The sequence below is a fragment of the Sturnira hondurensis genome, unplaced genomic scaffold, assembly GCF_014824575.4.
Source record: "Sturnira hondurensis isolate 20B ecotype Veracruz unplaced genomic scaffold, ASM1482457v3 Scaffold0002039, whole genome shotgun sequence".
NCBI lineage: Eukaryota > Metazoa > Chordata > Mammalia > Chiroptera > Phyllostomidae > Sturnira > Sturnira hondurensis.
Window position 1 is genome coordinate 5,881,468 of NW_028074670.1, and position 27,746 is coordinate 5,909,213.

Consider the following 27,746-nt stretch of genomic DNA (forward strand, 5'->3'; position numbering starts at 1 on the left):
GTGCCATGCAGATCTGCATTCTGGAATAAAGTCAGATGCACCTTCTGTTTCAGTGACCACAGTTCACTCCTCATTCATCACTAGAGAAACAAGCGATAGTGTCTAAGTGTTGGTTATAAGAGTCAGATGTGGCTGAGTCTGACTCTATCACTTCCTCTCTGACCAAAGTTAATATTTATAAGCCTTGCTCTCTTTACCTGTGAAATGAATGCATCAACGGAAACTGCTGTAAGAACTCATAGGCACCTGTCTCGTAAGATTGCTGTGAAGAGAGAAATGCGATTATTATGTAGTACGTGGTGCTGAAATCTGTGATACCTACTAAACTCATATTAAATCTATGTAACTATTTCATAAAGTTCTAAGTGTCTACTGACCTTAATGAGAATGAGAATTTGACAAGTCATGGTGTTTAGTTAGATAGAAAAACGGCGTTTTTCACCATGGTGAAATAATTTACAATCTCTAAGCACTGATTCTTGACCATCAAATGAAAAGTTTGGTCTGCAAATCAGAGTATTTTTTAATATAAGGGAGATGAGACTAAGCGTTTAAACAGAATATTCACTAACTCTAGAAATTATTTGTATAGATTGGATAAATAATGTAATTTACTGGCATTAAACATATTTCTTAACCATGAAAATCTAACAATATAACATTTGGGTTTTGATAACTTTTAAAATACAAACATTTGGTAGATCTTTTCTTAACCTTCCCTTAATCTCTATAGCTGTTAGAATCTCTCTTCCAATGCAGAGAGGGAGGATACACAATTTGCAAATAATTTCAGGTGAGTTATTATCCACTCATTATGTCCAGAGACCTACTTACAGATCTATGAACTCAACATTAAGTATGTCTGCCTTCACTTTACTTTTTCTTCAACTTTTTTCTTGTGGCAAAATAGACCTAACATAAATGTACTATCATAAATAGTTTTAAGTGTCGACTTCAGTGGTATTGAAGTATTGACTACATTCATATTGTACAGTAACCACCACCATCTTCCGGTCCCAGAAGTCTTTTTCTTTTTTCTTGCAAAACTAAAGCTTTGTACCCATTAAATAGTAATTTCAGTGATGCTTGCCGCCAAGCCCCTGGCAAGCATAATTTCAATTTCATTTACTTTCCTTTTTTCAAAATCTCATCTTTTCACCATGTCTCTTGTAAATACTAATCTAGTCTCTGTAACTGTAAGTGTGGCTTTTTTGGTAAAATTTAAAGACAACACATTTAAGTGACTTGTGGAATATTAGTTGTTCTGTATCTGGCTTGTTTCACTTAGCCTGATGTTTCCCAGGTTCATTCACACAATCACAAATTGAAGGTTTTTTTATGAGACTGAATACTATACCATCATGTGTATATATGTGTATGAAACAACATAGACACATACATACATGATATGTACACATACACACATGTGGATGTCTCTTGTGTGTATTATGTATATGTGTGCATATATCATTTATATGCATATATCATAAATATATGTATATATCATGTTTTCTTCATCCGTCTATTTATTGTCAGACACTTAGGTAGTTTCCATGTCTTGGTTATTATGAATAATGCTGCATTGAACTTGGGAATGTACATATCTCTCTGAGATATTATCAATTTTCTTTTCAATATATATCCATAAGTGAAGTTGTTGGATCATAATGTAGTTCTATATCTAATATTTGACAAAAAGTCATACTGTTCTGCATAATAGCTTCACCAATCTACATTCCACCAAAATTGTACAAGGTTTTCTTTTTCTCTACATTTTTTGACAATACTTGTTATCTTTCGACTTTTTAGTAATAGCCATTCATACAGGTGTGAAGTGATATTGCAGTTTTGATTTACATTTCATTTATCACTAGTGATATTGAGCATCTTTTCTAACATTTGTTTAAATATCCATTTAAATGGACATCCATTTAAATGTCATTTTTTGGAAAAAATATCTATTAAGTTCCTTTACCCATTTTTAATATTAGGATTCTTTTTTCAATTAAATACCCAGTTTACCCAATACCATTTACTGAAGGCTATCTTTTCTCCATTGCATATTCTTCCTTCCTTTATTAAAATTAGTTGATTTTATATGTATGAATTTGTTTTGGGTTCTTTTTTCTGTCCCATTGATCTACATGTCTATTTTTATGCCGGTATTATACTGTTTTGATTATTATAGCTTTACTATGTTGTTTGAAAATAAAAAGTGTGAAGCATCTAGTTTCACTCTTCCTACTCAAGTTTGCTTGGGCTATTCAAGGTCTTTTGTGAGTCCATATCAATTTTAGGATTTTTTCTAGTTCTGTAAAAAATGCCCATGAAATTTGATAGGAATTCATTGAAACTTCATATTGTTTTGGATAGTATAGACATTTTATAATAATATGAGTTCTTCTGAGTCATGAGCATGGGATATCTTTTCATTTATTTATATCTTCAATTTTTTTTCAATAATGCTTTAGTTTCCAATATAAAGATCTTTCATCTTCTTGGTTAAGTTTATCCCTAAAGTTTTTATTTTTATATTATTATAAGTAGAATTGCTTTATTAATACCTTGCAGATAGCTTGCTGTTAGTGTGTAAAAATATAACTAATTTTAATATGTTGAATTTGTAACCTGCAACTTCTTAGAATTTATTTATTAAGTATAAGAGTTTACTGGTGGAGTCTTTAGGGTTTTTAATGTATATAAGATCATGTCATTTGCAGAGACAATTTCACTTCTTTTTACATGTGGATGCCTTCAATTTCTGGTTAGTTCAGGAATAAAAAAGGAAAGGAACAAACTGAGAGCAGAGACAACATGCTGCAATTTAACTCCATGATACTACAAAAGTAAGAGGCTGAGTCCTGCCCAGAGTTGGAAAGACATTTAGATTTGGTGTATCAATCCGGTCATTTAATCCCACCTCTGCATGACTTTAGCTCACCTACATTTTAAAAATCATGTGAAGCGTAAAGAAGCTTGGTCTCCTGCCTACTCCCTGTGGTTGGTATGGAAATCAAGGAGTTAGTATGTATAAAACAGCAATATAAGCCATGATGTGCTTTGCTATATATATATATATATNATATATATATATATATATATATATCAATGCTGATTTTAATATGATCATCATTTGTTATGTTTTCAAACACTTATCCGCTTACTTTGGGCAGGATTTAGAAAGATGACCTAAGATACAGGCATAGTAACAATGTTCCTGGGCTTCTCTATCTCACAGAATGGTTTGTCTTCTTCTAGAATAAATTTTCAGGAATGAGGTCAAGTTAGGAATATCGAATAGACCAGGAAAAAGGTGCTTAACTAGAGTTAAAAAACATGAGGGCTCTGATTAGTAGGTGTGCCACTGGCTCGGTATAAAAAGGACCGAGAGCCGGAAGCTGCTACAAAGGCTTCAAGGAACTGCTGGAGTTAGGGGAAGCAGTCTGGGAAGGTCTGCTTTCATGTCCGTAGTTTGATTCCTTGCATGGTACAAACCATAGGCCATCATCTGTTCATTACTCTTTGGAATAATGCTCTTAGATGTATGTTGGAAGGTTAAGTGGTTATCAGTAAACTCTAATGCATATTGTTTTATATATTCTCATGGAACATCATTTTGTAAAAGCAAAGTCTAATCTTGCCTATGCTATTTTTCTGAGTTAAGAAATCCATCCCTCCAAATTTGATGGGAATAAAAGCACTGTGTGTGCCAACACATTGGGTAGAAGGAATGAAAAGGAGAATGGAGAAATCTTTTTCCAATAATCTGGTGATAAATCATGCATCTGCATGGTTTAAATTTTTTTTATGAAAATGATGAACTTCTAAATGGATTGCAATGTGCCCTACACATCACATTTATAAGTTTCCTTCCTTGGCACATACATAAAAAACCCCATTATAATTGATGGAATGAACTTCATGCTAGCATGAATGTGTTTTTAATGAAAACTGTTGATAAAGCCATTATGTGGGGCAGAAACTCCAGGGCCGTTTCTTCTACAGGACACCTTTGGCTCCCAATACTTTCCTCTGTCACTCCAGATGTTCTAACAACCCAGGGACTGTTACAAAATGGACCAAAGTGAGATTACCACATGAGTTGAACAAGGTTGCACTCAAAGTCATGGAAAGGGTTGCTGCCAGTTACCTCAAGACTTCATTCAGAAGTTGGAGCAATTTTTAAAAAATGAAATGACCATATTCATTACTACTTAGTTCAAAGATGCTTTTATCCTTTTAAAAATGCTAGATTTGGACTAAGAGTTCAACATAATTAGGCAAAAATGCATTTTCTATTTCCATACGGATTTCACTATGGCAACAGTAGAGAAGAAAAGGTAACAAACCAATGAGCATTGAGAAAATGTAAACTTATGTAGCAGTAGGACTAATGTAGCAACAGATTTCAGAAAGTGGAAATGGACCATGGAGGATCATTAATTGACTTATTAGGTAAAGGAGATCTTACCTGATTTCACAGACAGGAGTGAGTACCTTCAGAAAAGAATCACAGAGAAGCGTGGATGACCAGATAGAAATTACAAAAACCTCACGCTTGATGGCACAGGCTACCCAGGAAGATGAGAGTGAAGTTGTACCGTGAACCAAGAGATGAGCTGAAAAGCTATCCTCGGGGCTGTGATAACCGGGGGCATCCTCCGCTATCGGTTTGCCTCATCCTCAACCTCATATTCATGTAATTAGCCCACCCAACTTGTCAGGAGATGTTGTCTTCTAAAAACATTTTACTTGAGAGCCTCTACTTTTCTAGATACACTGTCAAGAGAGTGGGCATGGAGAGCTAAGGTGAGAACATAAAAAAAAACAGCAGTAAAATGTAAGATAAAAAGAAAAGGATGAAGTGTTTCAGGCACCTTGCCTCACCCTGCAATTATTCTATATCCTCCCCAAGCTGGAGCCTGGAATATGGTTTATAAAGAAACTCAATACCATGGATAAAACTGTCTTTAAAAAATCTAAAATGTGAGATCTTTGCCCCCCCCAAATCTGTCTGTCCTCCCAAATGTCTTGCATTCAAAACTTGTCTTGTCAGCATATCCCATCTGTTAACTTGAGCTCAAAATCACCTTTCCAGTGCCCTATATTTAGTTATGTGTAGAGGGTCAGTAATTACCAGAATGATTATCAGATGTTTGAGAAAGCTTATCTGAGTGGGAGGAACATTAACAAATGAAGCTGAATAAAACAGACAGAAAAGGAAACAGATGAAAATTACATACAAACACTAGCCTCAGATGCATAAAGATACCACGTTACACAGAAGGATAACACTACAAAAAATACAGAATAAAAGGATTATTTAAAATTATCCAGGGTAGAGAAATAATTTGAAAGTGAATATTAAAGTAATAAAGCAACAACGATAGGTTGTGAATATGAATTTAAGGAAATTTATTACGAGGTAGAACAATAAAGTTAAAGAAATGAAGAAGAGGATCAATCCAAGAGATCCAGCAACCAGAGGTAATAAATATCAGACAAATAAAAAGGGGGAAATGGACATAGAGACATTTCAAATAAATACTATAATAATAATATATAATAAAATCTATAATAAAAATAAAAATAAATTCTCCAAAGCATACACAATATTTTCATTTTTTTCTTTTTTAAGATTTTGTTTATTTTTAGAGAGAGAGGAGGGGAGGGAGAAAGGGAGAAAAGAGAGGAAGGGAAACATCAATGGGTTATCTCACACCCCAAACTGAGGACCTGGCGCACAAGCCAGCTTGTGCCCTGACTGGGAATCAAACCAGTGACCTCTCAGTTCTCAGGCCAGCACTCAATCCACTGAGCCACCCCAGCCTGGGCTATATTTTCTAAATAATGTATAAATAAGTGGAGAGTACACTTAATGATAAAAAGCCCACAGCAAGTCACAACTTTATTAAAAATCAGAATATCAAGAATAAAAAGAAAGGCCCAAAAGCAGCCACAGAGGCAAGATAAAAATTATATACAAAAGGAATGAGAGTAAAAAGTACTTAATGTCTTTAACAAACATCTAAGACTTGGAAATTAAATAAAATGATGACTTTAAAATCTAAAAAAAGTTTATTTCAACCAAGAATTGAATCCACTAGCAACTATAAATCAATACTAAAGATAAAATAGATTTATTTTAGGCCTTTGTGTAATAAATATTTTTCTATAAATTGTACAACCTAAGTTTCCCAGGACTAAACAGGGTAGGAAGACAGAGAGAAAGATGAAGTCTCCAGAAAAATAAATGGAAATAAGTATTTGGCACTATGTTTGACTACTGGGAAGAACTATTTACTATATCTGGGGCAAATGTGTTTGTAAAAATTCCAAGAGAAGAAAAAATATTATCAGGGGACACTACTGGGATGATCGGTGAAAAATATGTGTAGAATTATAGTCACATAAATAAAAACTACTCATGTAAAAACAGTCATAGCTTAAGGATGGAGCATTGACAGATGCGCAGAGGCCCTGGAAAGCTCTGTTTCAGCAACAATGAAGGTCAGTAACATCACTTACTATTTTAATAAAAATTTATATAACAAATTGCTTACAGATACGAAGGCAAAACTTGGGAAGGGACAAGTAAAACAATATGGCGGCCTCTGATGATCAGAAAGTGTGTCTGAGAAAAGTTGAAGCAGAAGAATGTTGTATATTGTAGCACCCACCTGAGTACTATTTGGTCTTTCAAACGTGTGCAAAGTATAACTTTGTCAAAAATGAAAAAATAGAAAGAGAGCACTGATAATAGGGAGGTCAGATTTGTGTTTAAAACCAGCAAATAATTCATAGCTAGGTGTCTGGCAAACATAACTATAATATGAATCACGTGTTTCTAGCTTTGTTTGAAGTCATCAGTAATTATGAACAAATGACTACATATATTAGTTATATTAATATATTTAAATATTCCTACAGCTTGCTTAGAATCAGAACTCTAACGTGCCACAAGATTCTGAGGGTCTGCCCTTATCTGAGGAACACTTTCTCTTCTGATTTACTTGGACGTGAGACTTGAATAATGTGTCTAGCGTTGTGAGTGCGGTCACTTCTTTTGTTTGGAGAATTGAAATAAGCTTATCAGCCATGTGTCTCAAAGCTCTGTCCGCGCATAAGTGGGGATGGCTGGGATGTGGGGGGAGTGGATTTTCTTTAAAAATCTTGAGTTCTGTTAGATACAGCCAATCCTTTGACTTTTCTCTTCTAGGCATTTTACCCCTGGTCCTTCAAGAAAAGACAAAGTGATAAGATCAGACTCTTTTTTTTTTTAAGAAAAACATTGTGTAAGTCGTGTATCATAACAAGCATTTGTTTTTTTAATTATGATTGTTTAAGCTGTTGCAGTGGTTCCCACTCCCCTCCACCACCAAAAAAAAGATAAATAAATAAATAAAGTAAAAACTAGAAACCTATTCAAAATTATTCTTATGGGGCAATAGTTTACCAACATAGACCATGAAGAAAAAACTTGCACACATTTAATTTTGGTTTATCCTTGATCTTAAAACAGAAAACTGTCACTCTAGACCTCCCCCTTTTATCTTCCGAAAAGCATAAAGACATAATCATAGGTTCTCATAAATTCCGCTCAGTTGCATAGTGCCGTGAAAGGCCAAAGAAATGAAGATAACTCTAATTTTATTAATGACCTTCAGAAAATAATGAATCGATTTGATTTAAAAGGAAAAATGTCAACAAGATTGAATTTTCCTTTCACTTTTGATAGGTGAAAAGAAACCTACTTACTCTTTGTTTGACTGCATCTACTCAGCACAACCAAAATTATGTTTTGGTATATTTCATGCATATTTTTTGATAATCATAATGATCAAAGGAGACAACTGAAAGATAGTAAGCATATGATTGTTCCATTTCAAGGACTGAAAAAAGCTGTAATTTGAAAATTAAAAACTCACCATCATAAGGGTAAATTCAATTAAAAATGTGCTTTATTTAGGAAACAGAACAAATTATTGGATGGGTGTGATATATAACCAGAGATCTATGCTGCGTGATAGCTTTCCTGTCTTTTCTTTCCCTCCCACAAAATTCCTTTCCCTCCCCCCAAATAATGAGAAATCATGTAAAACCATATTTTATATTAAAAATACTGCTTCCTGGCTTCTCTTAGAAAATCAAAAGACCTGCCAGTTTTGGTCCTGTTCTTATAGCAATAGATGAATAACAGTTTCCAATGGTAGGATTGTTTAAGACCTTGCTTTAATTGCTAATATTTCACTTGCTTATGTTAGTCCTATGTACCATAAAGGCATTTAATTTCTATTAGTATAATGAAATACAAAAACAGATATGCGAAATAATTTCTATGGTTGGTGATGATGTCAGTAACTTAATCAAATAAAGAATTTAATGTTGCCCAGGCTGGTGTAGCTCAGTGAATTAAGCGTGGGTCTGCGAATCACACGATCGAGGTTCGATTCCATCAGGGCACATGCCTGGGTTGCAGGTCAGTTCCCGGCAGGGGACTCACCAGAGGCAACCATACATTGACATTTCTCTCCCTCTCTCCTTCCCTTCCCCTCTAAAGATAAATAAATAAAATCTTTTAAAAAAGAATTTAATGTTTATTACCCATCCTAGATATATTTTCCTATATCATACCTATTCAAAATTTATTGTTTCCTAATTCCTTGAGAAAAGAGAAATACAAAAGAAACAAGCAAGCAAAATGTAACCAGAGACAGTGAAATTAAGAGCAAACTGACAGTAACCAGAGGGAAGGTGGGAAGGGATAATGGGGGGAAAGGGGGAGGGTTTTCAGGAACATGTATGAAGGACACATGGATGAAACCAAAGGGGGTAGGATCAAGGGTGGAAACTGGGGATGTCTGGGGTGAGGGGGAGTGGTGGGGGAAAATGGAGACAACTGTACTTGAACAACAATAAATAAAAAAGAGAGAGAGAGAGAAATACATAGCCTAGGGAAAAAAGGCCAAAGGAAAACAGACAAGAACAGAAAACATATTCTTTTGTAGATTGATATGCCTTTGACATCTCTTTGCAGAAGCTAAAAATCATAGGTAGTTTATGTCATGATTCACTTCTTCTGACTGTCATACGCCCCCATATTTTTGGCCTTCTAAGCCACATATTATTCCTCAGAAACCTTCTTTTTCTTCCCTCTGTACCTCTGCTCATCTTTCTTCCAACTGAAATGTTGTTCTGCTTTCTCCCTGAACCTAATCCAAGCAAAATTATGCCTTCCTCCTATTCAAAAATATTCCCTAACCCACCCCTGAGTGTGTCAGCGTGAGTGCATACACACACACACACACACACACACACACACACACTTTCCCGAGGGAATTAATGCCCCTTCTTTTTGATCTCAGACCAAACTAAATTAACTATATTAAGTGCAATGTATAATTGTTTACTTGTCTGTCTCATACACAACTGTGGATTTCTTAGAGGCAGGTACACTAAACATCATTCATTTTATAGCCTTAGGTTCTGGACTAGGGCCTTACACATAAGGCACTCATTAAATGCTTGTTAAATGAATGAACAGTAAGGCACCTGAAATTATATAGATAAAATGTAATTCATTTAGGAACACTGTAAAAATGGTTTGTTATTGGGGTAACATTTGTTAATGATATCATATAAATTGTAGGTGGACAACTTTATAATGTAACATTTGTACACTCTATTGTGTGCTTACTACTTGAAGTCTAGTCTCCTCCTAAAAGCATATATTTTACCCTCTTTACCCTTTCCATCTATTCCCAGCCCTCTGTCCTCTAGTAACCACCATTCTGTTGTCTGCATCTATGAGATTTTTTTGTTTATATGGCTGTTTTGTTTGTTCCTTTATTGCTTTTTGCTGTACAGCCCACATATGAGTGAAATCATGCAGTTCTTGTCCTTTTCCATCTGACTTATTTTACTTAGTATAATATTCTCGAGATCCCTCCATGTTGTCACAAATGGCAGGATTTCATTTTTTATGGCTGATTCCATTGCATGTATGTATTAAGTCTTCTTTATTCAGCCAGCTGTGAAAGAACACTTAAGTATTTTTCCATTTCTTGGCTATTGTGAATAATACTGCAATAAATATATGAGTACATATATTTTTACAAAGAAGTGCTTTCAAAATATTGGGGTACATGCCCAGGAGGGGGATTGCTGGGTCATATTGATTTCTCTTAGAATGCACATAGCCTTGTGAGAGAATGTTTGAACTTCTTAATCAATTAAAGGGAGGGAAGTGTTTACAGGGAATAAGGACACAGGGAAGAGAAGGAGCCAAAACTGTTCACAGTTTTTTAGACTCTTACCTCCTAGAACTCTGTGTGAAGAAATAGAGAGCAGATTTTATCTAGACACTAACAATATTTATTTTTATCATTATATCCACTTTTTCAAACACAGGAACAAAGAGTTTCCTGTGAAGGCTGAAGGTCAGTAAATTTGCCCACAGGTGTTTGGCACAGAAACCTTACCTGAATTTTGCGCTAGGTGAATTCAACCAAAGAATATCTGGGACTGTTCCCAAGGGAAAATGGTTGCTTGAGTGATTTCTAGAGAAAAGATAAATGGATTAGCAAATCCAAAATGAACATGTGTCTTTCATATTTATGCTTTTGTCTTCTCTTTCAAAATAGCCAAATGAACACTGTTTTAGTCTGACAGATTGAATGTCACAGTGTTGCGAGTTTTTTACTGAAAAAAATTATACTAAATTATCCCATAATTTAGCTTGACTAGAAAGACTGATAGAAATATCTACCCCAGCTCTCAGCAACTGTCTTTCTAATTTCGCATGCCTTGGACACACACTCATGTGTACACACAGACGCAACTTTTTAAAATACTGCAGTTTTACTTGATTTAAACAAAATAAAAGGTGATGATTTTCTATTACCCTGGGTACTTCCCTATGGTTTTAGCTCATTTGCAGAGCAAAGAAAAGATTAATGGCATCTTTTTCAGCCTAAATATATGGGCTCTTTATTACAACCAGAAATACTGTTTAATTTTTGTGGCAAGAGACATGTGCTTTGGTGCGTCCTGATGGTTTATGTGACATGCGGCTGTGTACATACTGAAGCTTGACTGCGTCTGACACTCGGTGCATGAAGACACTTTCCTTGGCAAATAGTCGTATGTCTCTTGCTGTACTTAGTAAATTGGAAATGGTGGGATTGAGGGTGAGTTGAGAAGCAAAGACGGCTACGTCACCCTTGTGTGTCTGGACCCCTGAAGCTGGCAGTATGCACACACGTACCTGGTTGGAGGAGGCACGTGCAGGTGAATTTATTACAGGCCAATGTGTTGGATTATGGAGGGAATCTAGTGACTTGATGTAAATAATTTATTAAATTGTGAATGATCAATACTTTTTCACAGGAAGTTTTCCAAAACAAGGTAGGGAGGGGGAGCTTTTCAAGATACTGCCATGCTTTATGTGATCCAGCAGAAGTCTCTAAAACGGCTGCAAATCTGCATCACCCGAGAAGATTTTCACAGGTTCCTGGACGCCAGTGCAATTCTACTGACTCCGTATTTGTTCGTGGAACCCATGATTTTGCACTTCTCGAAGTTTCCCCACTGATTCTGAGGATTTCAGTTTAGCAATTCCCTTTCTGCTAGCATTTGGGAACAACTTCTTTAGATGACTCAGGTCTCTTTCCACTCTACTGTTCTATAATTCTGATCCTGGGAGAAGGCCAGGAAACTTATATAAACAGTATAATCTGTATTTCACTTTTGTCAATAAAACAAAAATAACGTTTTTTTAAAGATTTTATTTATGTATCTTTAGAGGGGAAGGGAAGGAGAGAAGGAGAGAAATATCAATGTATGGTTGCCCCTCATGAGTACCCTGCTGGCCTGCAACCCAGGCATGTGTCCTGACTGGGAATTGAACCGCAATCATGTGGTTCACAGGCCAGCACTCAATCCATTGAGCTACACAAGCCAGGGCACAAAAGTAACTTTTAAAATATTGAAAACAATTTTTAAAACTCAGGGCACTCTTCTGTGCCATCTTTTTCAAATAATTAACTCTGGAATAATAATATTCAAGGTAGAATAACAATCTTATAATTTATTAATTGAAGAGGTACAGTATGTCTTTGGGCACCATTTATATTTATATGGTTTCTATGGTTTATGGATTCCGTAATTTGGAATTTTATTGCTCATCGGCACATTTTCCTCCTTTCTTCCTCTCTCATTCTCTTCACTGATATCAGCAGACTATCATCATCAGCAAATGCATGTAGCTTTAGCTGAATCATCTTGTTCGGATTAGGCAGCTCTAGGAAATCCTCTCTTAGATGACAAAGTTATTGCGAGTCGCGGACATCATCACTCCCTGGACTGTGCATAATCATCCTGCAATTATAGGGTTAGCCTTTGCATGCGGTCAGAGCAAGCTACCAGCACATGTTTCCATAAATCCTATTAACTCCACTAATTCTTTGCACCTTTTGAATGCAAGGGGATTTGATTCCTAAGTTTCTTCCAAGATGCGCAATATGCCAGTCCATTAGCAAATTACATCTGATGAGTGGCCTTGGTGTCGGTTGATATTTTCTATTGGCTCTTTCAACTCTTCCAGATTGTCATGTCATTTATTTTTTCCTGTTGGTTTTTGAGTATTTGCACAAAGACGAGATGCCATGAATCCTGGCTTATCTCCTAATTAAGCTGAATATAACACTGTGCATGTGAGGCTTATTCTTCTGGCTTCATTTTAAATTGATCGCTCTGTCCCCTCTACAGAAGCCACATTTCATCATGCTAATGGTTTGCCCAGAAAAATGGAAGCGCAGGTGGTTCCTGTGGAATATTTGGATCTCAGGACCTATGGCTTCTGCCAACTTGAAGTTCAATAAATTTTCCCCTCTATTAGTCATGTTAATACAATGTCCCATCTATTATCAGAAGATACAATGTTAACTAGCTGTCAAACCAGCAATCGCAGATGAGCTCAAATACACTGTAGCACTGACCACTCAGGGGACTCCTCGTTCGTAGGGTAAGGAATCTGACCACATCAATGACTCCTAGAGGCCAGGAGAGTGCAGCACCGCATCAGGAGCATGTATATCACAGAATCATAAAATCCTGTTAAATGAAAACATGTAAGTGTGAAAAACACGAAGGCATGGAGCTTAGTAATTTTGTGAAACCTCTCAATGAATTATAATGCAGTCAGTTCTGAAAACTACTGAAATCATATAATATATATGACCCCATTAAATACCAGAATCTGGGGACTTTATTGGATAAGAGAAAAATCACCTGAACAATTCTCCCTCATTCAGTGTGATCGATCTTCTGCTAAGCTGTAAAAGGGACATACAATCTAGAAAGTATAAAAGAAGTAGATGGGTGCTTAGAAAGGGAAAGACTGAGGTCCTTTTACCATGTCCGAGAAAAAGATGAAAAACATTCAAAATGCTGTTTCCCCTTAAACATATGATACTTTTTTAAAAATCCCCTTGAGAAACAAACATTTCCCTTTATTCCTAAAATGACAAAAGAATTGTGTCCATCTGGGCAATGGAGTGGGGTTGTTACCATAGACAGTTATCTAGGTATTAATAAAGGAAACAGGTGGCATTTGACATTGAGTTTAATAAACTGGCATTTGACATTGAGTTTAATAAGCCTGCTTGCTTAGCTGGGAAGCTACAGCGTTTACAGACTCATCTGTACACTCCAGGGGACTGCTGCTGAAGAGACTTAATTCTCAAAGCACAGGGAATCTCCCCAGGAGCCTGTCTGCTCTTCAGTAATGAACTGTTTGGGAGCACAGTGGGGGAGGCTGACCATATAGTTCTGTCAGTCTAACTAGGAGGTGGACCTATGAAAAGCCCTCAAAAGCTTGGAAAGTGTGTTTTCTCTCTCTCTCAATGGCCAGCCATTGCCCATTCATACACCCATTCTCTCTTGCCCCAGGGCAGTCACCATGCCAGACTAGCAGCTACTGAGTTCTGAGGTAGACCGTATAGGCTCCAAAGGACTAAGCTTGTTTCGACCTTGCTTGGGACACAGTTGGACTATTTCAATGGTGGGATGCAGAGAGATGGGAAATTGGAAACCGAGGGGCAGGTTTCCACCTCAGTAAACCTTGCCACATCAATCTCCCATGTGTGTGTCCTTAGTATGCTTCCCTTGTGATCCCATGGAAGATCCTGATTTCCACCAACAATAGGGAGAACTGGAGTCTTTAGTTAAAAGAGGCACAGAATAGGTCATTCAGACATACTCTATTCTAAGCCTTAAAGAAAATGCTTTCTGTGTTTTTGAGTTTCTGCCTTTAATGTTTCCTTTTACCTTTAGATTATTAAGGTGTTGAGGAAAAAAATATAAGCAGAAAGAAGCTAACAAGAGTACCTCACATTTCCCAAGTGAAGGTAGTCTAGGCAAAAGAAAAAAGAAAAAAGAAAGAAAGAAAACGGTTTTTAGATAAAATATGACACATCCTAGTGCTCAAGACACAGTACATTTTAGTGCTCAAATCTTGGCTGTGAACAAAGCAAACATTTCCTAAACCATACTCTCTAGGCCAAGTCCTGCTCTAAACACTTTCCATGGACAGGTGGTTGCATTTCCAAAAGCTATCATATTCTTCAAGCTTGTGGATGAAGATAACAGAGTTCATAGGAACAGATACAATTCAGATAGAGTAGATGACTTAAAACCTTTGCAACTTTGTATCCAGTATGCTAACAAAAATTATACTGATAACAGCCCTGCCTGGCATAGCTCAGTGGATTGAGCACAGGCCTGCAAACCAGACGATCGCTGTTCGGTTCCCAGTCAGGGCACATGCCTGGGTTGCAGGCCAGTTCCCTGCAGACCAGCTCCCAGCAGGGGACCCAGGAAAGGCAACCATACATTGATGTCTCTCTTCCTCTCTCCTTCCCCTCTAAAGATAAATAAATAAATAATTTTTTAAAAAAAGAAAGCCCATTTTAAAAAAATTATACTGATACAAATAAAAATGCCCAAGAATAATTTAAAAGATATTTACATTCCTACTAGAGAAAAAACAGTAAATATAAAATTTTATATACAAAAGAGCTGGATGCAGATTGATGAAAGAATGATAAAGGGAAAGTTCAAGTCTACTGATTTGTGAAGACAGGGGAATAAGGCAAAGAAATTGGTGAGAATCAAGATCCATGACAAAATATATGCCCACACGAGTAGAGGAGAAAAACTTGAGTGAATTTTTTCAGTCTTGGGTTTTTGTACAGCTTGCATTTTTAATTAACTTTCTATTATATATAAATAAAAATGTAAAAGGAATAAGGAAAACCATGTCTGACTAAACATAATATCCTTATTTATTGATCCTATATAAAGAATGTATGTGTTATACATAGAAACTTTAGCAGATCATATCTTGCATTTGAATCCATCTTTTAAATAACTACAAAATATAATTATCCATATTTTACTGAGAAGAAAATTTTAAAAATTTACTTTATAAAGCTAATCTGTAACATATTTGGGAAACCATTTTCGACTCAAGAACTCATGATCTCAATCTCTACCCCATTCAGTATAAAATAAAGTGAAACAATCAGAAATATCCTGTGTATCTGTGTTGTCTGAGAAACATTCAGGAAATGTTAAATGAATTTTTGCTATGAAAAATAGGAAGCTGGGTTGAATTGTTGGTGAGAGTTAGGGTTTGGAATAGAGATGGAAGCATCACCCATAAAGAAGTAACATGGAAGCCTAGAATCTGCCTTCTCTTGTAAAATAACTTGAGGTACAAGAATACAATGCCCAGGATAGAGGCATAAAAATATGTTCAGATAAAATGTAAGGTGTATCTTAAGACACAGCGATAGTAAAGTACAAAGAAAGGAAATAACTGCCCAGAAAGTCAAAAAATTGAAAAAATACAGTTTTACAAATATTTTAAAATATTAAAATTTTGAAGGTTCATCCAGAATCAGTCACTAATCCCACTTTAGGAAGGCTCATGGATACAGGTGACAGACAGTTCAGTCATCGTGGGGGAGAGAGGACAGAGTGGGGGTGGAAGAGGGTAATGGGGGAATAAATGGTGATGGAAATAATTTAAAAAATATATTTTTGAACTTGGAAAAAAGAATTTTAAGTGGAGAACAAGGTAGAAGGGGCGAGTAAAGGTATTAACCTTTTAGTTTCAGGAGAACAATGAGTAAAAAGATGTCATTGGCATTGGTAACTAAAAGATTTAAGTGAAGATAGCTACACAGTTCACATTATCTGGAATTTTCTGTTTCAACACATCCTATGATTATTAATATGTTCAAGATGAACCAACCATCGTGGCCATGGAAAGTTAGATCTGGTGTGACACCTGACCTGGAGAAATGCAATTTAAACAGAGAAAAATCAACCCAGTGCTATTCTTAGGTAATTTAGATATGGACCACTGAACAATTTCAACAATTGAATTGTTAGATCTGGGAGCTAAGCTCTAAGATCATTAGATGTAAATGTAAATCCACAGTGGGTAACATGGAGGTTTAAAGTGATGTGCAGACTGACAGTCCTGAAGAAGAGGGAACCATGCAAAAACAAAAACAAAAACTAGAGTAAATATTTGGAAAAATTTTGTGTTTCAAAACACAGAGAGACACTTGCCTACCATAGAAATCCCAGTGTCTTAGCAATACTACTTCTACTTGAAATAGTTTGAGTGGGCTTCTGGTACATTTCATAGATATTCTCTTGGTAAAGCTAATTCCGATATGTTAAAATCTTGTATGGCTCACAAATACTGAATCAAATTTTTAGATCTCCTCCTCTTATTACTTCCTATAAACTATGCTCTCTCCTGATCCTTACTTTTCACCTTGCATAGAGTATATTTTCCATTTTCCTAAAATAGTCTCCTTTCCACTGAACTGTGATCCTCTCAACCATTGGAATATGACTCAATATTGATTTTCATCAGAAAGATTTCTATTAGCTATCTGTATTTCTTTTATAAATATGCAGAGTTCAATATTGCATTTTGTGAACTGTAGTCATAATGGCTCATTAACTCAACATTATCTGATTTTTACCTTGGCCTTTCTTCTTTTGTACATGTTGAACAGAGTGAACTTGTCTACTTTATTTATATAAATACATCCTTCCTATGCTTTTTTTTACAATTTTATATTTCCACAAAAGGCTACCAAGGAACAAATACACATGAAAGAATAAATACGTGTATTCCGCATATTTTTTCAAGGTAGTATATGTCAGTAGTGGATCATAAGTTTCAGAATGGCGATCCCAGTGGCCTCCCTACTAGAAGACAATACAAGTTCCCTAAACAAGATTATTCATTCTGAAAATCTGACTTCTTGTTCCCTGACTGTTAAGGATTCACCCACAACCTACAAACATACAAAACATTCTGACTGAGTAGTATCATCTTCATACTCATAATTTCACAGCTTCTCCTCACATTTTCCCCCTACATCACTTCTTCAGCTTTGACATTGTTTAGCTTTGGATTTTATCTCCTGGTATCTATTACTGGGCTAAGTCTTATAGCTTTCAGAGCCCTCTCATTATTCTCTCTTTGGTTCTTTACATTCTTATGATTTTGGTGCACTGTTTCTGCTAACAGACAATCTCTCCTTCAGTTTTAATTGGCAGACCCATGCAAGCCTACTAACTCTTCCTAGTTTCTCCAATAAGAGAGGAGCATTAAATAATAGACAGCTTTCCTACAATACAAACTTTTCTCACTTGATCTCCTCTTCCTCTGTTGTATCTTTTTTTCTATAGGCCTCAAAATCACATGACTGCTAAAAGCACATAAAAATGGTTATTTCAAGAAGCAGAGCTCATGCTACATTAACCATTATCATGTACTGAACTCCACCTGAGAGTAAATATACTGCTCAACCAGGACCACAGAATGTTCGTTGCTTTTACTCAAACTGATCCCTCTAGACTGAAACATTAAGAGTATATTAAAAGTATGAACTATTAAGACTATTAAGAGAATTTAAAGAGTATGCACTGTGTGCTTCACACATTATAACTCATTGAATTCTCACAACAACCCCATGATTTAGATTATTATAACAATCTTCATTTTGCGATGAGGAAATGGAGGATTCAGAGATTCAGATATGACATATCCACTTCCTTTGCTATCTTCCACTCCCTTCTAAAACTGATTAAGAAGGAGACCTCTAGATCAAGGACAAGAGAGTGAAAAGGTATCCTGGCCGTGGTCATAATGTCACAGATCTGGGGATGGGGTGGGGTTATTAATAATTGTTTTCTCTCCTAGGTGTCACAGAGACTGGTGGAGTCCAGTGAAAAAGCCCTGGCAGCATTTTCCTGTCAAATATTGAGCCATACAAACCCCTCACTTATTAGACGTAGAAACTCATAGGGAAGGTCATCTTAAGGACTATTAATGTTGTCAAACTGAATAATGAAGCTTCGGAATTGAAGGAATAGCCATAGAAAATTTCAGAGGATTTCAAAATTTTTCTGATAGTCACAAGACTCAAATACAGAGCTGCGATGCTCACTGGCTTCAATGGGGAAAAGATGTTCCCAACTACTGGTACTGAGGTATAGGAAGGAGAAGAGGTTCAAAGACACAAAGGACAGTTAGGCAGGATACCAGGACTTAACCACCAGAACAAAAGCAGGATCACACCCAGATATAATTTCATCACAACTTAACTGGACAGTCCAAATCCAAAATAGTAAGGATGCCCAGAATTTGTAAGAAAATCTGAGGTCAAAGATTATAAACTGGACTAAGGAAAAACTAGGTTTTATAGTAGGTAAAATGTTGATGAAAGTGTGATGGTAATAAATTCTTTTAAAGAGCTAAGACCTCCTTTTAAAAAATAAACAATTTAAAATCCTAAAGTTAACCAATTCTATACTTTAACAGGCAATCCCATACCATAACAGCCAAACACTAACACTTTTGAAAGTGAAAAGAAATGTTATTAATAATTACATCAGACAATGACATAAAGTTAATTGTTCCAGGCAAACTGAGACATATGATCACCTTATTTAAGGATATAGTTATATGAGCAAGTTCATGTTCCAATTTATTTCCAAAGTAGTGTAGGAAGTTTGAAGTACAGTCATTAAGACAAATGTGAGCTAGAGGCTGCAATGTCTGAATTTCATAGCTAGATATGCAAACTTGACAAGTCATATAATTTTTCCAAGCCTTTCTTTGATTTTCTTCTTCCACAGATCTACTGACACCCCTCCGTTTAGAGGCCTGCAGAGGCTAAAATGAAGAAATTCTCTGAATGATTAAAAAGAAAAAAGATCATGTAAACCTACTGGCATGGGAGGCTTTAAGGTCAGTTGCTGTCTACACGGACAATTTCAAGGCTACTAGGCAGATCCCTCAATTCTCTGAAATACCTCTCCCACCGCATTTGAGGCATATTAAAAATTAAGGCATTTACTGAAATATATGAGGAAGAGTTCCTACTAGTGACTTGTAGTTATATATATTTTAGTTTTCATCTAGGCCAGTATGATTTTGACTTTTTTTGTAATGAGGATGAATTTTAAAATCAGAATTCAAAGAAAACTAAAAGAGTAGCCTTTATTGTTGGCCTCCTTCTGCAGGAGGCCAACAGAATATAAAATTTGAAGTGATATAAGCAAAAGACAAACCGTCCATATACCTACGTGTCTGGGTGTACTGTTGAATCCAGAGGCACTTAAACCAAGACATAATCAATGACTTTGTCATCTTGACACCAGAGCAGCATTGTGAAGAATGAAATATTAATTGAATCAGCACGTTGTCATGTCTAAACTGTTTGGAGTGATTCGTTTGACAGACATTTCCATGGGCTCAGTGAAGCCGACGGGTTGATCTGGTACTGCACAAAAGCAGCCTAACATCAATCATGCATATGTGGCAGGAGGAATTAAAGATGACTGATGGCATTCACAAAGTGAAAGGATTTGGTGGTTGAATCCGGAAATATCAAATCTCAGAAGCTTCACTCAGCGATTCCAGCCTCCGGGTCTCTGTGTAGGTCCTGGAGCAGAGATTCTCAGTGAAACTACTAGGCACATGGAGTGTCGAGAACAGTTTGGAAAGGATGCCACAGTAAGTCCTTACTAGTATTAGTTAAATGACACAAGTATGCCATTATATAATTAGGTTCAAGTTATTTTTGTGAAAGATCATTTTATTCTCCCCCCAACTCTTCTTTCTTGTGAGGAAATCTCACAATTCTATTCAACGCATGAAAGAGTCTCTAACATTAAGACATGTAGACTTGAGAAGGGACACTGTGTAGTATATCTTAATACTATCAAAATTTTCATTGGTTGCCTTCTGTGAATGTGGCTGGTTTTTTATTACATGGTTCATTTCTCAATGTTCAGAATAGATAGAGAATATGTATTTGACTGACCTCTAATATGCTTCTCATACACTAATAGAAATCTTAGTATATACTACTTAATAAACACTTATTATTAATAAATTTTCAACCTGGAAACTTTTAGTAAAGTGTATTAAAATTTAGAGAAGTTACTTACATTCTTTTGGGCAAAATATGAGTGTATTGAGTTAATCCAAGAAATGACTTGCTTCTATGATATAAAACCTTTCTTAAACTTATTAACTTCACTGTGATCTAAATTAGTGGAGCAATTGAAGAATAAAAAGGATGTAAAATAGCGTTCTGAGCCAGAACACAAGTCGTGCCTGACTGCAAGTAGGAGGCGTGAGAAGATCAATTGCTTCCACCCAGAATGGCAGATATGCTCGTCACAGGAATGAACTCCAGGGTAAATGTATACACACACCCACAGTAATCCTGTTTTCTACTTGTGTGCAAGCTGGTAAGTGTGTTACGTATTGAAAAGAAGGGAAAAATATATACAATACAATGAAAAGTACAGAAGAAAGAAATGTGAAAGATTAGAAAGCAGGCTACATTTTACATGTCAAATGTTCACTTTCTTGCTGTGAGATTGTTCTTTCAGGTATATTGCTTCCTTATCAGAGGCCAGTCCTAATCTAAATCCTTCACAGTGCATTTAGAACTAAATAAAGCATTAATATGTTCATTTATGTGAAATGTTCCCTTAACTGTTTCCTCTGGCAGTCATTTAACTGAATTTGATATGGAGAACACATTGACATTGTAAAGGTTAATGACCCAATAATTAAAAACACTCATTTTCAGATAATGGCTTCAGTCATTGTTTCATAGAAAAGGGAGGACAACGATTCATTCGGTAGTATCCAAAGTCCAGGGTAGGAGTGTCTTTCTTTTTGTGCTAGAAGCAGACCATTAACATTATCCTCAAGCACCTAAGAGTGTTCACTAATAATGTGCTTAGTGGCTCCTGTTGTGTCCTCGATAGCTCAGCACAGAAGGGTTAAATAAGACAAGAGGGTTTCTCTGGCACCAGAGCTGCCTAACAGCAAATAATGGGAAAGAGTCCAACCAGGTAGACACCTTGGCACTGAGTATGTGGTGACAGGTGGCATGAGTAATCTAGGGTCTGGATTTTCAGAGTGAAATCCATCAGGCAGATGGAACAGAGCAATGCAAGAGCTAGGAGATAAAAATATTTGGATTCCTTATGCCAGACAATGCATTAGGATCATAATTAGAAAGAACTGTAAGAAGGTGAGTTCTAGACAAATGTTAGAGGACTTCAATTGTTAAAAAGTGAGTGTTAGGAAAGGCAAAATCTTTCCTTGACAACACTTGATGCTCAACGTCACTAGCCATCAGAGAGATGCAAGTTAAAACCACAATGGGCCCTGGCTGGTGTAGCTCAGTGGATTGAGCGTGGGCCTGCAAACCACACAATCACAGTTCGATTCCCAGTCAGGGCATATGCCTGGGTTGCAGACCAGTTCCAAAGCAGGGGATTCACGAGAGGCAACCATACATTGACATTTCTCTCCTTCCATTCCCCTCTAAAGATAAATAAATAAATAAATAAATAAATAAATAAATAATAAAACCACAGTGGAATACCACCTCACACCAGTCACAATCGCCATCACTAACAAATCAATAAGCAACAGCTTCTGGCAAGGATGTGGAGAAAAGGGAAACCTAGTGCACTGTTGGTGGGAATGCAGATGGTGCTTCCACTGTGGAAAACAGTATGGAATTACCTCAAAAAACTAAAAATGGAACTGCCTTTTGATTCCACGATTGCACTCCTGGGATTATACCCTAAGAATCTTGACACTCCGATTCAAAAGAAACTGCACCCCAGTATCCATAGCAGCACAATTTACAGTAGCCAAGTGCTGGAAGCAACTGGCCCACCTCTGTAAATGAGTAGAACAAAATATTTTGGTACATTTACATAATGGAATACTACAAAGAAGCAAGAAAAAAGGAGCTCCTGCCTTTCTGACAGCATGGATGGAAATGGAGAGCATTATGCTAAATGAAATAAGCCAGGCAGTGAAAGAGAAGTACCATATGATCTCACCTAATCAACACAACAAACAAGTGAGCAAAATAGAACCAGAGGCATGGAAGCAAGGGACAGACTTATGGGGACCAGAAGAGATGGGAAGAAGGATAAGGGGGAAAAAGAGGGAAGAGTCTAGTCAAGGAACATGTATAAATGACCCATGGGCATGGGCAACAGGGTGGGGACTGACTGTGGGAAAGGAGGGAAGGGTGGGGCAGGGAGAGCAATGGGGGAAAATTGGGACAACTGTAATAGAACAATGAAAAATAATATTTGTGTTCAATGTAAAAGATTAGCCTTATTGCTACCATGAATTATTGCTTTTTGTGTATCAAATTATCAGGATTGCTTATACTCACTTAATACCACCCCTAAATCTACAAAGTATATTTTATGATCTTCACCTTATAGACACAACAACTGAGACAGAGAAGTGAAGTGGTTTATCTAATTGCCACAGATACTGCAACACAGAGCAGATTACCTCGTCAGATATTACTGGTTTTAATAACAAAGGCTAAAAACAAAATCTCTATTCAATAGTAATTTACTGCTTCTAGAAATCTTTCATCATTGTTGATGTTGTCATTCCCCTAATGAGTGACAAAGCTGTAGCAATACCATCATCAACCACATCTTTATCATGGTATACACTCTACTGTTCCCTGATTTTTTTCTCTGTTCGTGAGTCCTATTTCTGATAGGCATCCAAAAGATAAGCTTCCTCAGCAAGAACCATGACTATTATAAATATATCTAAAATTACCTAAGAATCCTCATACGACTCAGAAATGCCTTATTCACCACAGTTTCCAGGTATAAGAACAAATGCTCTCTACCTATATCAAACAGGGCAAACTTAATCAAAGGATTTGGTTATACAGGTGATAGACAAGCCTATCAGGCATGAATGAAGTTCCTCAATAAGTTGAAAGAGCTAAGGAAAAATGGAGAGACCATCTTTCTGGAGCTAAGAACCTGAGTCCATCCAGTAAGGACTAAAACCATTGCCAGGGATACCCATGGCAGGATGGGACCACATGAAGGACGAATCAAGCTTTTCTCTACAGTTTTACCTGAAACGAAAGTAATACCTGATTACTCTTTCAGCTAACCAAGAAATCTTGGTTAGTATTTCTAGATTCAACTTCTAGAAATACTAACACAGGCAAAGAGAGGTAGGCAGAGATGGCTTCTCCTTTCTTCTGGCTCTCACCTGCAAGCTCTCACTATAGCCTCTTCGGCTCAGCCCAGGAGGAAATCAGCTCATACAGGAACTGGGGGAATTGAAGTGTAGGACTGCTACCCTGCCCCACTGAATGGGGCAGAAAGGAAGTGAGGAGTGGGTCTGAGCACAAAGATAAGACATGCTACTATAATAAAGTTCCAAATGATGGCTGCTTATCTTATATTGGAGGGTCGCTTATCAAGTCCCTCAGACTGAATTTTCATGAACCAAATAACCTACATTAATTTACTGTCACTTCTGTAAATTTTCTCAAGTTCCTTACCTCACAATTCTGGAAGTCAAATGTCTGAAATAAGTCTCGCTAGCCTAAAAATTAAATTAAATCAGATCTGTATTTTTTTCTGGGGGGTTCTAGGGATAATTTATTTCCTTCCCTTCCCAGCCTTCTAGAGACGATCGCTATTCATGGTTCACACCCACCTTCCATCTCCAAAGCCAGCAAATCTTCACACACTCTCTGACTCCCTGACTCTTCCATCTTCCTTTGAATGATCTTTGAAGCACCGCCACCCGACTCAAGGACTCCAGTGATTACAAGGGGAATACCTGGATAATTCATAACTAAATAATTAGCAAACTTAATGCCCCCTTCTACCATAATTACACTTTGCTTTGTGAAATATCATAGTCACTGTTTCTGGACATGAAAGCGTGGACATCTTGGGAGCCCATTATTCTTATGGAAGACGAGTAGCCACATACCAACCCTGACAAGCTCAGGGGGGATCTTTGCGGCAGTCTTACAAACTCAGGGACCCAAAGTCACCACAAAGGGTGGTCTGGAATTAAAATGTATTCATTAAAAGCAGTCCATGGCAGGTAGTCATATCCTGAGCCAATATTTTTTCCCAACAAAGTCAGCTTTTACCTTAACTGAGCCTGCCTGTTATCTCCTTATGCCTACAATAACACACCTTTGGAACGCCAAATTTCCTTTTGCCAGATGCCTCACAGCACAAGCATGGCACCAGGGTGGATGGCGGATCCCCTCCTTTTTATTGTTATCATGTTAATTGTTGACTTACCGTCCTGTACCCACCTAGGTAAAAGATGTGTCTGTTATTTTACTTTTTACCCAGTCCCAGAGGTTCCTGCCTCCCCCATTTTGCGTTATCCGTAACCTATCATCAGTGAATTTCATGTAACCCACTTACACCTCCTCTTTTGAATATAATGTATAAAATAAGGTTCTAAACTTCTGTCCCTTGGAGAAGTTTTCAATCCCTTGAGATTTTGCTTGCCAGCAATTGCTGTCAGTTTTGTTCAAGTAAACTCACCAAAAATTCTCCACAGGCTCAAATGCTTCCTATGTTTGTTACAAGGGAGAGACCCAGCCCGCAAACCCATCACAACTCCAGCTTGTTCCTTGGTTCTTGTCTTGCTCACAAGAGATGGATTCAAGCAAAATGCAAGACATAGAATGGGAATGAGACAGAGAGTTTATTTATGAAACACACGTGAGCACAAAGCTGCAAGCAGACACCTGACTAGTCTGAATGCCCCACAGATAGAGGAAATCTGTTTGCTCTACACACTTGAGCCGAGGCTGCAAGTGGGCACTCAGCTAATGAGTGTGCTGCCTACTGGGGTTCAGGGGTTATGTACTTAAGTCAGTTTCTTGGTTCCCCTCCCGCTTTCCATCTTTGGGAATAATGGACAGCTACAAGGGCTTTCTTTCTCAGCTAGTAAAGGCTCTTTGTCTTAATTAATGAAATTGCCACAAAGGCTCCCTTTCTCAGCACAGAGTGTCAAGGACCAGTCCTCCTGCGCTATCCTTGCTTGTGCTGTTTGGAAGCCCTGGCAACCTTATCCCACCACGCTCAGGGCTGCTGAGTCAGTGGGTAAGACACGTCTCCCTCCTCCTCCCTGCCTTGGTTTACCACCTATCCTACCTAGCACATCGGCACTCTGCTTAGCTCATAATGTATTGTTTTAATAGTAGTATTTCAAACATAATCTCTATTTTTGATAAAAATACACTGTGCTGATTCTATGCAATACAGTAACAGACAGGCAGAACATTCACTTTATTTATTTATGTTGATAAAATTCTATTGAACTTGCTCAAAGGCCTTACCAAATTTCCATTGTCAGCTTAGAACCTAGATATCATTTTGGCTGCTTGGAAGACTACATTGCTTCTTTTTTTTGAGGATTTTTATTGTTCCGGATATTTAACATACTTGTGATTGACTTCTGTTTAATCAAGTTGTCACTATTTCAAGCCCCAGAACTGAATAAAATAAATATCCACATTCCTAGTGAGTTTAGATAATTACCTATTAGTAAAACAAGTTAGTTCACCCAAATGTGTTTCATTTTGTTTGTTGATCGCAGTTGCTCCGTTGTTTTGGCAAGTATCTGAGAGATGAAAATGACTGCTTCTGAGAACTAACCGATGCTCTGCAGTCTATCACGGTTCCCTTCCTTGGAACATGGCTGTAGGTTTTAACCTTCACATTGAAATCTTGGCCTCTTTCTCCAGGGACCAATCTTTAGATGGACAAATCCTTGGGTAGCTGTGTATCTATCTATGAGGCAGAGGAAAATATTACTTGTTACTTTCTCTAAAATTCTCTTCTTTAAATTGACTTTTTCTTGCAGTCAGATTGATTGGTAGCTAGGTTACTTTGACAGTGGGCATATCAATATAAAGGCATGGGATGCGACATTTTATTCAATTTATCAAAAATATTTAATACATAGGACAACCATACCACAAAAATATTTTAAATGCTTACCTTGATTTTATTCACATCTAAAAAAATTGAGATGCTTTTAATGTAATTTGACTTAATTATATAATATGCTTGACACATTATAAATTCTATCTACTCATATACATTCAAACAAATATAATATTACAAGTGGGTGCAATTATTCTGATTTGTAAAAGCACATATTCAACTACATATGTTAAAATGCTGCTTTTCCCAATTTCTATCTCTGTAACTTGGCTGAGGTCCTCCATCCCTCTGTTTACATGTTTCTTCATATGTAAAATGAAGAAAAATGCTGCTATCCATTTCATAAAACCAATGCCAGGATAAAATAAGTGAAAATATGCCATCTATTTATTTAGAGCAACACCTTTTGCATAATGAACATGTATCTTCACTGTTATCGGAATAGCTGGATGACTTTTTTGCTGAGAATTACTTTTTCAACCCAAATTGGTTGATGTCTAAGGATTACAGAGCTCTTGTATATATGTGCCTGGACAAAGAGAGTGACCCGTTGTTCTGTGCACAGGAGACTTTCTGCAGACACAGAGCTTTAGAAGCCGCCCAGAGTCTCTCTGCAGGGCTCTCTTTCAAGACATACTTTAAACTCTAACACTTTTCGTCTTCCTGAAAACTGCTTCATCTTCAAGCAGATTAGCTAGGCTTTTCTCTAAGTTTTTCTTTTCACATGGCTAGACACATTCTGAAATAATGAAGAATACCGAATTAGAAAGATAGAGATGAATTTCAGAATTGACCAGGACAACTAGAGACACAGCATAAAATGATCATCAGTAGTCCTGCAGAGGGAATCTGAGTTACATTTATGAGCATACTTTGTTACAGATCAAAGCTTTCAGCTACCTATGTATCTCCCCCAACATACTCAGAACACTGCCTCAGGGCCCAACAATAAAGCGTCTGAGATTTTTAATCTAAGGCATCTTTTAGAACACTTGACCACACTGAAATGCACTTGGAAGGGGCAGAACTTTCTTACCTCAGTGCACGGTTTTGTAGTGCTTAACACCACAGCCAACTTCGGCATAGTCTTGTGGCAACTGCATACACAGGAGGCACCTGAATAATTGGAGACCCAATCAAGGTAAAGAGGAAGAGTCAGGTGGACAAGTTTTAGACAGAAGCTTCAAAGAACCACCAGGCTTAGTCCCCAGTAATTGTTAGGGGAGGAGCCATAAAAGAAAGGAAAGCTTTGTTTCCTGATAGAAGTAGCAGCTTCGCACTCAAGTCACGAACCCAACAGTATGAACACATTGAGTCTTTCCACTTTCTTTTTCCATGAAATTGGC

The 27,746-nt window shown here is 37.0% G+C and overlaps 1 pseudogene; it reads right to left on the reverse strand.

Annotated features, from left to right (window-relative positions):
• Nucleotides 1–27,484, reverse strand: part of LOC118982661 (THO complex subunit 1-like) — an 89,336-nt pseudogene extending 61,852 nt beyond the window's left edge.
• Nucleotides 27,485–27,746: the final 262 nt, after the last annotated feature.